This window comes from Pleurodeles waltl, chromosome 8 (assembly GCF_031143425.1).
Source record: "Pleurodeles waltl isolate 20211129_DDA chromosome 8, aPleWal1.hap1.20221129, whole genome shotgun sequence".
Classification (NCBI taxonomy): Eukaryota; Metazoa; Chordata; class Amphibia; order Caudata; family Salamandridae; genus Pleurodeles; species Pleurodeles waltl.
In genome coordinates, this window is record NC_090447.1 from 441868099 (window position 1) to 441876551 (window position 8453).

General features: G+C 46.0%; 1 pseudogene; it reads left to right on the top strand.

Annotated features, from left to right (window-relative positions):
* Positions 1-612: 612 nt before the first annotated feature.
* Positions 613-1917, top strand: LOC138250023 (cyclic AMP-dependent transcription factor ATF-4 pseudogene; annotated as a pseudogene).
* Positions 1918-8453: the final 6536 nt, after the last annotated feature.

Below are 8453 nucleotides of genomic sequence, written 5' to 3' on the forward strand. Positions count from 1 at the left end.
GCAGGCCAGCTATTTTGATCTTACTAGATTTATCTGTCGTTTTTGATACAGGAAACCATGAGATTCTTCTAGAAAGACTCTCGGCAGCTGAAATACATGGCTTAGCCCTATTCTGTTTAATCTTTACATGAGACCCGTGGTAACCCTACTTAAGTCTCATAACATTCGAATAGTGAATTACACTGATGGCACAACTAATTCTAACATTAAATAGCCACCTTCAGGCTGATATGATGTCGTTATACAATTGTATGAATGATATTGTTTCATGGCATAACTCCAACACTCTGAAATTTAATGTAGACAAAACTGAGATTTTATGCTGCTCAGTGAACAAAGCTCCTGTACTTTGCCTCCCAATTTTTGGCCTCTACCTACTCAGACACGTCAGTGTGAGGAGAAAACAGAGAGAGAAGGATTTGTGCTAGCCGCTGCGCCATAACCTGGTGCCACTGCCAGCCTCAGCCAGGGCTGTATAACGGCAGCGCGCCCAGCAGCGGCAGCAAGCAAGGCCCAGGCAGCGGGACGGCACACGGGCAGAGCAGCCATGGCGTTTTTCAAGGCATCCCGCAGCAGCACTACTGTACCCGACTACGCAATCATCGCATACTAACACTGAAAATTCCACGAGATGGACTTCTCGACAGACGATATACTTTTGGGGGACTTTCGGCCCCCCTTCAGCCAGTCGTCTTTGGCGGCTGAAGACACATTGGGTCTCCTAGATGACTGCCTCGGGGCAGATTGGCCAAGCCCAGCACCAGGGTTTTCCATCCTCAAGTCGAAAAATGTCCTCACTGATTTGCTGTCTAAATCTCTCCTGCACCCCACAGGCAGAAGTGAGGAGGATGCTTTCACTGGCATGGATTGGATGGTGGAGAAAATGGACCTCAGGGTGTTTGAAGACTTTGATTCCCTCTTGGGGGCGGAGAATATGGAAGCCACGGTCTTGCCCGGTGATCTCATGGCAGCACTGGAAGGCTCGTGTGATCTGCTAGAGGTCCCACATTTCCCTATAGTGCAGGGTAGTCTCCCAGTGCCCGAACCATCAACTTGCCAAGCCAAGTCTCCATTGGGGGCTGATCAGGTAGCACCCACTGCCCATTTTCTTTTTCCAATAAATGTTTTGGCAGAGGCAATGGAATTGCCCGAGGATCCATTCTGCTCTCTGATCCCGACCCCTAAACGGGAGAATTCTCCTGAGCATTTCCCTCTCTGTCCCTCCCTTGACTCGCGGGCATCTAGTCCAGACCATGCCTTCAGCTTGGAGCTGGGCAGTGAAGTGGATATTGGGGAGCTCCAAAAGCTGAAACCATCTACCAAGTGTGAGAGGGAGGAAGAGATATCATCTGATGATAGTGGAATATGTCTGAGCCACGAATTGTACCTTGTGTCCCCCAAACAGAGCCCCTCTTTTTCAGTAGAACCCCCCCTGAGCATATGTATGAACCCCCCTTACATGGAGCTGCTCCAATAGAGTCCAGCTTCAATGGAGCCTGGGCCAGGCCCCGAGCTTGTCATCTCTGAGAGACCCAAACCGTACACCTTCCCAACCGATGACAAAGTATTAGCAAAGGTGAAAGTAGCAGGTGGTGAAAGGAAACTAGACAGGAAAACCAAGAAGATGGAACAGAACAAGACTGCAGCCACACGCTACAGACAAAAGAAGAGGGCAGAGCAGGAAGCAATTTCGGCAGAGTGCCGTGAGCTTGAAAGTAAGAACGAGGCCCTGCAAGAGAAGGTAGACTCACTGGCCAAGGAGATCTGGTATCTTAAGGATCTTATGGAAGAAGTGCGAACAGCCAAGAGTAAACGTGCGAAGAGTCAAAGCCTAGAGTAGTTGTGCTGCCTGCGAGCTGTGTGCATAGAACGCTTGTAGTGTGGTGTAGGGTTACCTAATTAAATAAATTATTTTTTTAATTTACTCAGACCGAGGTCCTCCCTTCTGACACTGTCCGTAATCTAAGGGTGACATTTGATAACAAGCTATTGCTCGAAGCTCATGTCACCAAAGTAACAGGAACCTGTTTTTCTCAACTATGAGGTCTGCATAAAATTCTCCCTCTCCTGCCCTCCTCTGCTGGACCCTTGGTGGTACCTTAACCTTAAGCAGGTTAGGTTATTTCAATGCGCTCCTTCTTGGAGCCCCAGACTTTCTTCTGCACAGATTACATCGAGTCCAGGTAGTGGAGGCCAAACTGGCTTTGGATAAGCCTAGGAGATCCTCTGAGTCAGAGGCTCTGAGGGAGCTCAATTGGCTCCTGGTTAGACAGAGGGTTGTGTTCGAAGCCCTATGTATAGTATTTAAAGCCCTTCGGGGCTCTGGCCCCCTGTATTTCCATAATAGCTTCCAGAAATATACTCAGGGAAGATGCCTTTGGTTATCCTCGGCCAATTTTGTATGTTCTGGTAAGTTTAAGAAGTTTCAACAGGGTGGAAGTGCCTTCTCCATTAAGGCAGCTCAACTCTGGAACCAGCTCCCAGCTTCCATCAGACACCAACACTATCTTGGCTTTAGAATGGCCTTGAAAGCCTGGCTGTTTCCTCAATGATTCCCATCTTGCTGCCTGTTGGAGGGCTGGATTAACAGGTTTATTGGCAATTAGCACCAGGATATTTTTCAGGTGACAGTTGCGCTCTATAACTTTCTAAATAAATAAATATATCTTGAGTAAAACTGAAGATAAGCAAATGACTTTATTAATAAGTCCAAGTCAATTATAGCAAAAACATTTTTTTATTTTTTTAAATAAAGTGATGTCTGAAAAAGACAAATCTGCGTGAATCCAATATAAAGGCGTTTCCCTCATTGGAACTTAGGCTCAAATTTAAAAGGGCCTAGCGCCATTCTAACGACACATTAGCGTCATTTTTTTAATGCTAATGTGGCGTTAGATGGCCAAAAACGCTGCGCCAGATTTACAGAGTGGCACAATGCATGCATTGCGCCACTTTGTAACCCTTTTCTCTATATTATGCCTGCTCCAAGCATAATGTATGCAAGGGGGGGGCAAAAAATGGAACAAAGAAATCTAGATTTCTTTGTGTCATTTTTTTCGGCACTTTTAACACCTGCTCAGAGCAGGTGTTTAAAGGAGGCTCCCATTGGTTACAATTGGCCTCTGGGTGCTTTACAGGATTAGCGCCAACATTTTTTTTGCAAAGCGCCAACTAGCATCAAAAAGTCTGATGCGAGTCTTCTAACTACCACCATGGTGTGCACTACATATAGGTCAATACATATATGTAGCTCCACGATGGTAACTTTGAATATGTCCATGTGAGGTGGCTAGGAACTGGAGATTGTACCCCAATCTGACCATGCACCCCCAGTACTGCCATACCAGTTTTCTGAGGTCTCCACTGCAACCCCAGAGGCTACCACCTCACGGACAGACTTCTGTCCTCCTGGGGCTTGAGCAGCTCAATCCCAGGAAGGCAGAACAATGCATTTCCTTTAGGAAAGGGGTGTTGCACCGTCTCCCTTTGAAAATAGGTGTTACAGGCATGGGAGGGGTATCCTCCCAGAGCCTCTGGAAATCTTTTGAAGTGCACTGATGTTGCCCTCCTTGCATAATCCAGTCTACACCGGTTCAGGGACCCCCCAGTCCCTGCTCTGGTGCGAAACTGGACAAAGGAAAGGGGAGGGACCAATCCCCTGTCCATCACCACCCCAGGGGTGGTGCCCAGAGCTCCTCCAGAGTGTCCCTGGGTTCTGTCATCTTGTTTTCAGGATGGTCAGGGAATTCGGAGAGCATCTGAGTGCCCAGTGCCAGCAGGTGACGTCAGAGACCCCTCGTGATAGGTGCTTACCTGTTTAGGTGGCCAATCCCCCTTTCAGGGCTATTTAGGGTCTCTCCTCTGGGTATTTCCTCAGATTCGGTTGTGCAAGACTTCAGCAGGAATCTCCTGCAACCTGTGCTTCACTTTCTACCGACGGATCAACCGCAGAACTGCTCCAGGAACTCTGCAACTGCAACAAAGTATCCAAGAAGGCTTCTGCACCTCTGTAACTTCCGCTCCAGCCAGCAACTGCAATAGTTTCCAGGTCATGCATGCTCCGAGGATTGCCTGTCTTTATCTTGCACCAGAAGAACCAAAGGAATATCCCATGGAGTGACGGAGTCACTTCCCTGCTTCAGCAGGCACCTCTCTGCAGCAATGACCGGTATTCTGGGTCCCCTCTCCTGACGACGAGCGTGGATCCTGGAACTCAGGTGGTGGACTGAAGTGATCCTGACTGTCCAAAAGTCCAACTGTCCAAATTTGGTGGACGTAAGAGCTTGCCTCCCGAGCCAGACAGTACCCCTGTGCACTCCGCATTTTTCAGCTCCTAGGGCTTCAGTGCACTTCTCCAAGTAATCCTTTGTGCACAGCGTAGCCAAGGTTCCCAGCACTCTATCCTGCGATGCTCAGCTCCCTTGTCCCACTGTCCTGGGTCTCCTGTGGGCACTGCCTGGTCTTTTGAGGGCTCTCTGAAGTGCTAAGAGCCCCCTCTGTCTCCTCAGTCCGAGTTGAGACCCCCAGGTCCCACCTGGGTCCAGGTAGTGCATTTTCCCGCCAAGAGCATCTTTTGCATGAGCCAAGGCTTTTTCACGGAATCCAAAGATGAAAACCATCCTGCGTACATCTACTCGACGTGGGACATCTCTTGCACCAGGCAGCAACCAGCAGCTGTCTTCTCTGGTGCATCTCTGACATTTTCTTCCAACCGGAGGATCCACTTTGCACCTTCATCCGGGTTAGCAGGAGCTCCTGTTACTCCTGGACTCTTCAGCTGTTCTTGGACTTGGTCTTCTCTCTCCGCAGGTCTTCAGGTCCAGGAATCCATTGTTAGTGTCTTGCAGTCTTGCTTGGTTTTTGCATTATTCTTTATGACGATTTCTAGTGTGTTCTGAGGAAACTTGCTGAACTTTACTCCTGTTTCCTGGGCTCTGGGGTGGGGTACTTTATTTACCTTTGGTGTTTCCTTACACTCCCAGCGCCCCTCTACACACTACTCTTGCCTAGGTGGGAAACCGACATTCACATTCCACTATTTTAGTATATGGTTTGGGTTACCCTTCGGCCCATTGTAACCTATGGTGATTTTCACTATTTACACTATTTTATGACTGTTTACCTACCTGATTTTGATTACTAGTGTATATTTTATGTATAATAATTACCTCCTAAGAGAGTATAGTCTCTAAGATATTTTTGGCCTTGTGTCACTAAAATAAAATACCTTTAATTTTGGTAATACTGAGTACTGTCTTTCTAGTGTGTAAGTACTGTGTGACAACAGTGGTATTGCAAGAGCTTTGCATGTCTCCTAGTTCAGCCTTGGCTGCTCTGCCTACAACTACCTCTAGACAGCCTGGCTTCTAGACACTGCCTACATTTCAGTAATAAGGGATAACTAGACCTGGTATACGGTGTAACTACCTTAGTTACCCATTACAAACCAGGCCAGCCTCCTACACCATAGGTATCTTTGGTAGTAGGATACCTCATGCTATTCAAAAACGTATCCCACTGAATTACATCTGACCTATATTTGTGTGTCATGTAGGACATGCGATATGTATACTACTTCCACACTGTTTGGATGTGTCATTTATAATGCACTGACAGGAACCCTGGTCATGATGGTTTCTGCCAATGCATTTTGCCTTTTAGTACAGGGCTGAGTTATGCTTTTGTAATGGCTGCAAGGCATATCTTTTTGAAAAGTAGTGCAATTTTGATCTTGCTAAATGGAGGTGGTAAGGAGGTGTTGCCTCTTCTTGACATCTGGTTGGATGAACATGTTCCTCATGCTCCAGATACACAACATCGTCTATTTAAAAGCTTCAGAAGTTCTGGTTGATTGACGCTTAGACTTTTAAAAAATGTGTATACAGTCTGGGAAAGAATAAAACATCCTTATAATGGGAGTTCAGGAGCCAAGCAGTTTATTTAAGCAATGGAGGGTTGGGATGCAGAAGCTGACCTCCAAACCGGTGCAGGAGATTCAGTCTGCACAGCAGTCTCCCGTGTGGTCCTTCTGACAGAGATAGAAGGTTGGTAAACTACCAATGGCTTGGCTGCTCTAGAGCTATATGCTTTATTTTGGCATGGAATGCCTGAGTAAGGTTGTTGATCAAGACGGCCATCACAATGCGATAAAAGGCACCTAAATCCCCAGAACTGGACGCCTGAAATCAAGAGTTCCTATGTCGGGTGGAACATGGAAGCAAGGCACTTAGAAGGGAGCAATCGAAAGGGGTTCCGTACAAAGCCCATAACTGATCTGTAGGATGAAATAATGCACACCTTCAAAACAGAGAGGGACAATAATGGCAGACCACCCTGAAGTAGAAGGTCTCTACATGTGATAAGCCGAAAATGGACTTAATCTCATCTGACCTGCAAATTAATATAATGTTATGACTGGTTTGCTTGAACAACCTGTTGGAACACTATATGCTTCCCACAACAAATGATGGACACCCCCTTAGAAGAATGGGTACATGTCCAGACTGCTCCACTATCAACAAATACTTAGTTAATATGTATAAAAAATGTGCTTTCCAGGCTGCATTAATTTCAAGTTTGGGAGGGAGTGGGTTGTTCCTTGATATGAACGGAGCATTGTTTGAATATATGTTAAGAGTGATCCAAAGTCGCATCCAGGATGATGTGTAGCATTTTACATGTGTACCCTATTAGATCTCCATATACTACATTGAGATGTACACATGAAGGCCTCCTTGTGAAATATGAACTGTACCCTGTAAATATTAGGCAAGCTGATACACACTATGAAACCTTGAAAATGCTAATCAAAGAGTCTACCAAAAGGGCAATCCCTTCTGTCACCAGTTGATGGTCCTGAAGGTGAAGTCCGTGCATTTTTGTTTCCAGTGTCTGCAAAGAGTTGTGTTGGAGGATCACCCCAATAGTGAAAAATGTCCAACCATACTTTGTTATGAAATACCCACTCATGATTTTTTGCAGCATTGTGCTGTATGAATGACCTTCAGCATTTTGAACGTCTGGAAGGTATGAGGCTCTGATTTGCATATTCCTAGCTATGAGACACTTCTAAATTGATTGAACTTCCAGAGACAAAGGCTGGATTCTGTTTGCTATTGCTTGTTCGAAATGTACATAGCCGTCAAATTGGCTTTTTGTACCAGCAGTGAGTCCGTGTTGATGGCATGAACAACTTGAGAGTCAGATAGACTACCCATAGCTTTAGGATTTGATGTGATAGGACATTACTTTCTAAAACCATGTCCCCTGTATCTCACAGTGATCTTTGTGAGCACCCCATCCCATGAATGAGTCATGGTTCACATTTGTCTGAGTTGGAATATTCCAAAGGAAGGGTACACTATGTGGTAGTTTTTTTTATTGGAACCAACAGGGGAACAATTGAATAACAGATTAAGGTACCAGCTGCCAGTGTACTGACACCATGGGTCCTCTAGACACCGCAGAAGACACTTTAAGTGCAGACAAGCATGGGGCACTAGGAAAATGTCAGAAATCATTTACCTCAGCACAGATAGTATCTGACTTATGGTTAGATGTGCTGTCTTAAACATTTGTAACACTTTAGACACATGGATGAAAGTCTTTCTTCAGAAGGATAAACTTTTGCAGCTCGAGTAGAGAATTCATTGAAGTGGACTTGTTGTTGATTTGCCATCCCAGCCAGAAAAGGATGGAGACAGTCAATGATAATAGTGGCACATATCCGTCTGTGGTATGGAGACTTTGATCAGCCCATTATCTGGGTAGGGATAGATTAATATATTCTCATATCTCAGGTATGGGCTACCACTTACATACACTTTGAAAATGTTCTCAGAGCTGACTTCAGATCGAATTGAAGGACAATGTAGTGGACCTTGTACTGGTAGTGATCTTTGTCCACTAGGGCCCTGATTTATACTTTTTGGTGCAAAACTGCACTAACGCAGTTTTGCACCAAAAAGTTTAGCACCGGCTTGCACTATTTCTGTGCACCAGCCGGGCACCATATTTATGGAATGGTGCAAGCCGGTGCAAAGGGTAGGCTAGCATAAAAAAAAATGACGTTAGTCGGGTGGGGCTGGCCGTATGGAAGAAGGGGGTTTTGCACCAAAAAATGACATTAAGCAGGTTAGAGTAAAAAAAATGGCTCTAACCTGCCTAGAGTTATTTTCTGACGCAAAACTATCCATACCACATGACTCCTGTCTTAAAAAAGACAGGAGTCATGCCCACCACGCCAATAACCAGCACAGGGGACCAGGGTCCCCTGGGCATGGCCATTGCACCCAGTGCTATGTAGGGGAGCCCATTTCAGGGCCCTCAATGGCACTTTAAAAAAACGTAAAAAAATTACCTGTACTTACCTATACTTACCTGGGATGTGGTCCCCCATCCTCCGCTGTCCCTCTGGTGTGGGTGTGGGTGTCCCTGGGGCCTGGGGAGGGCAC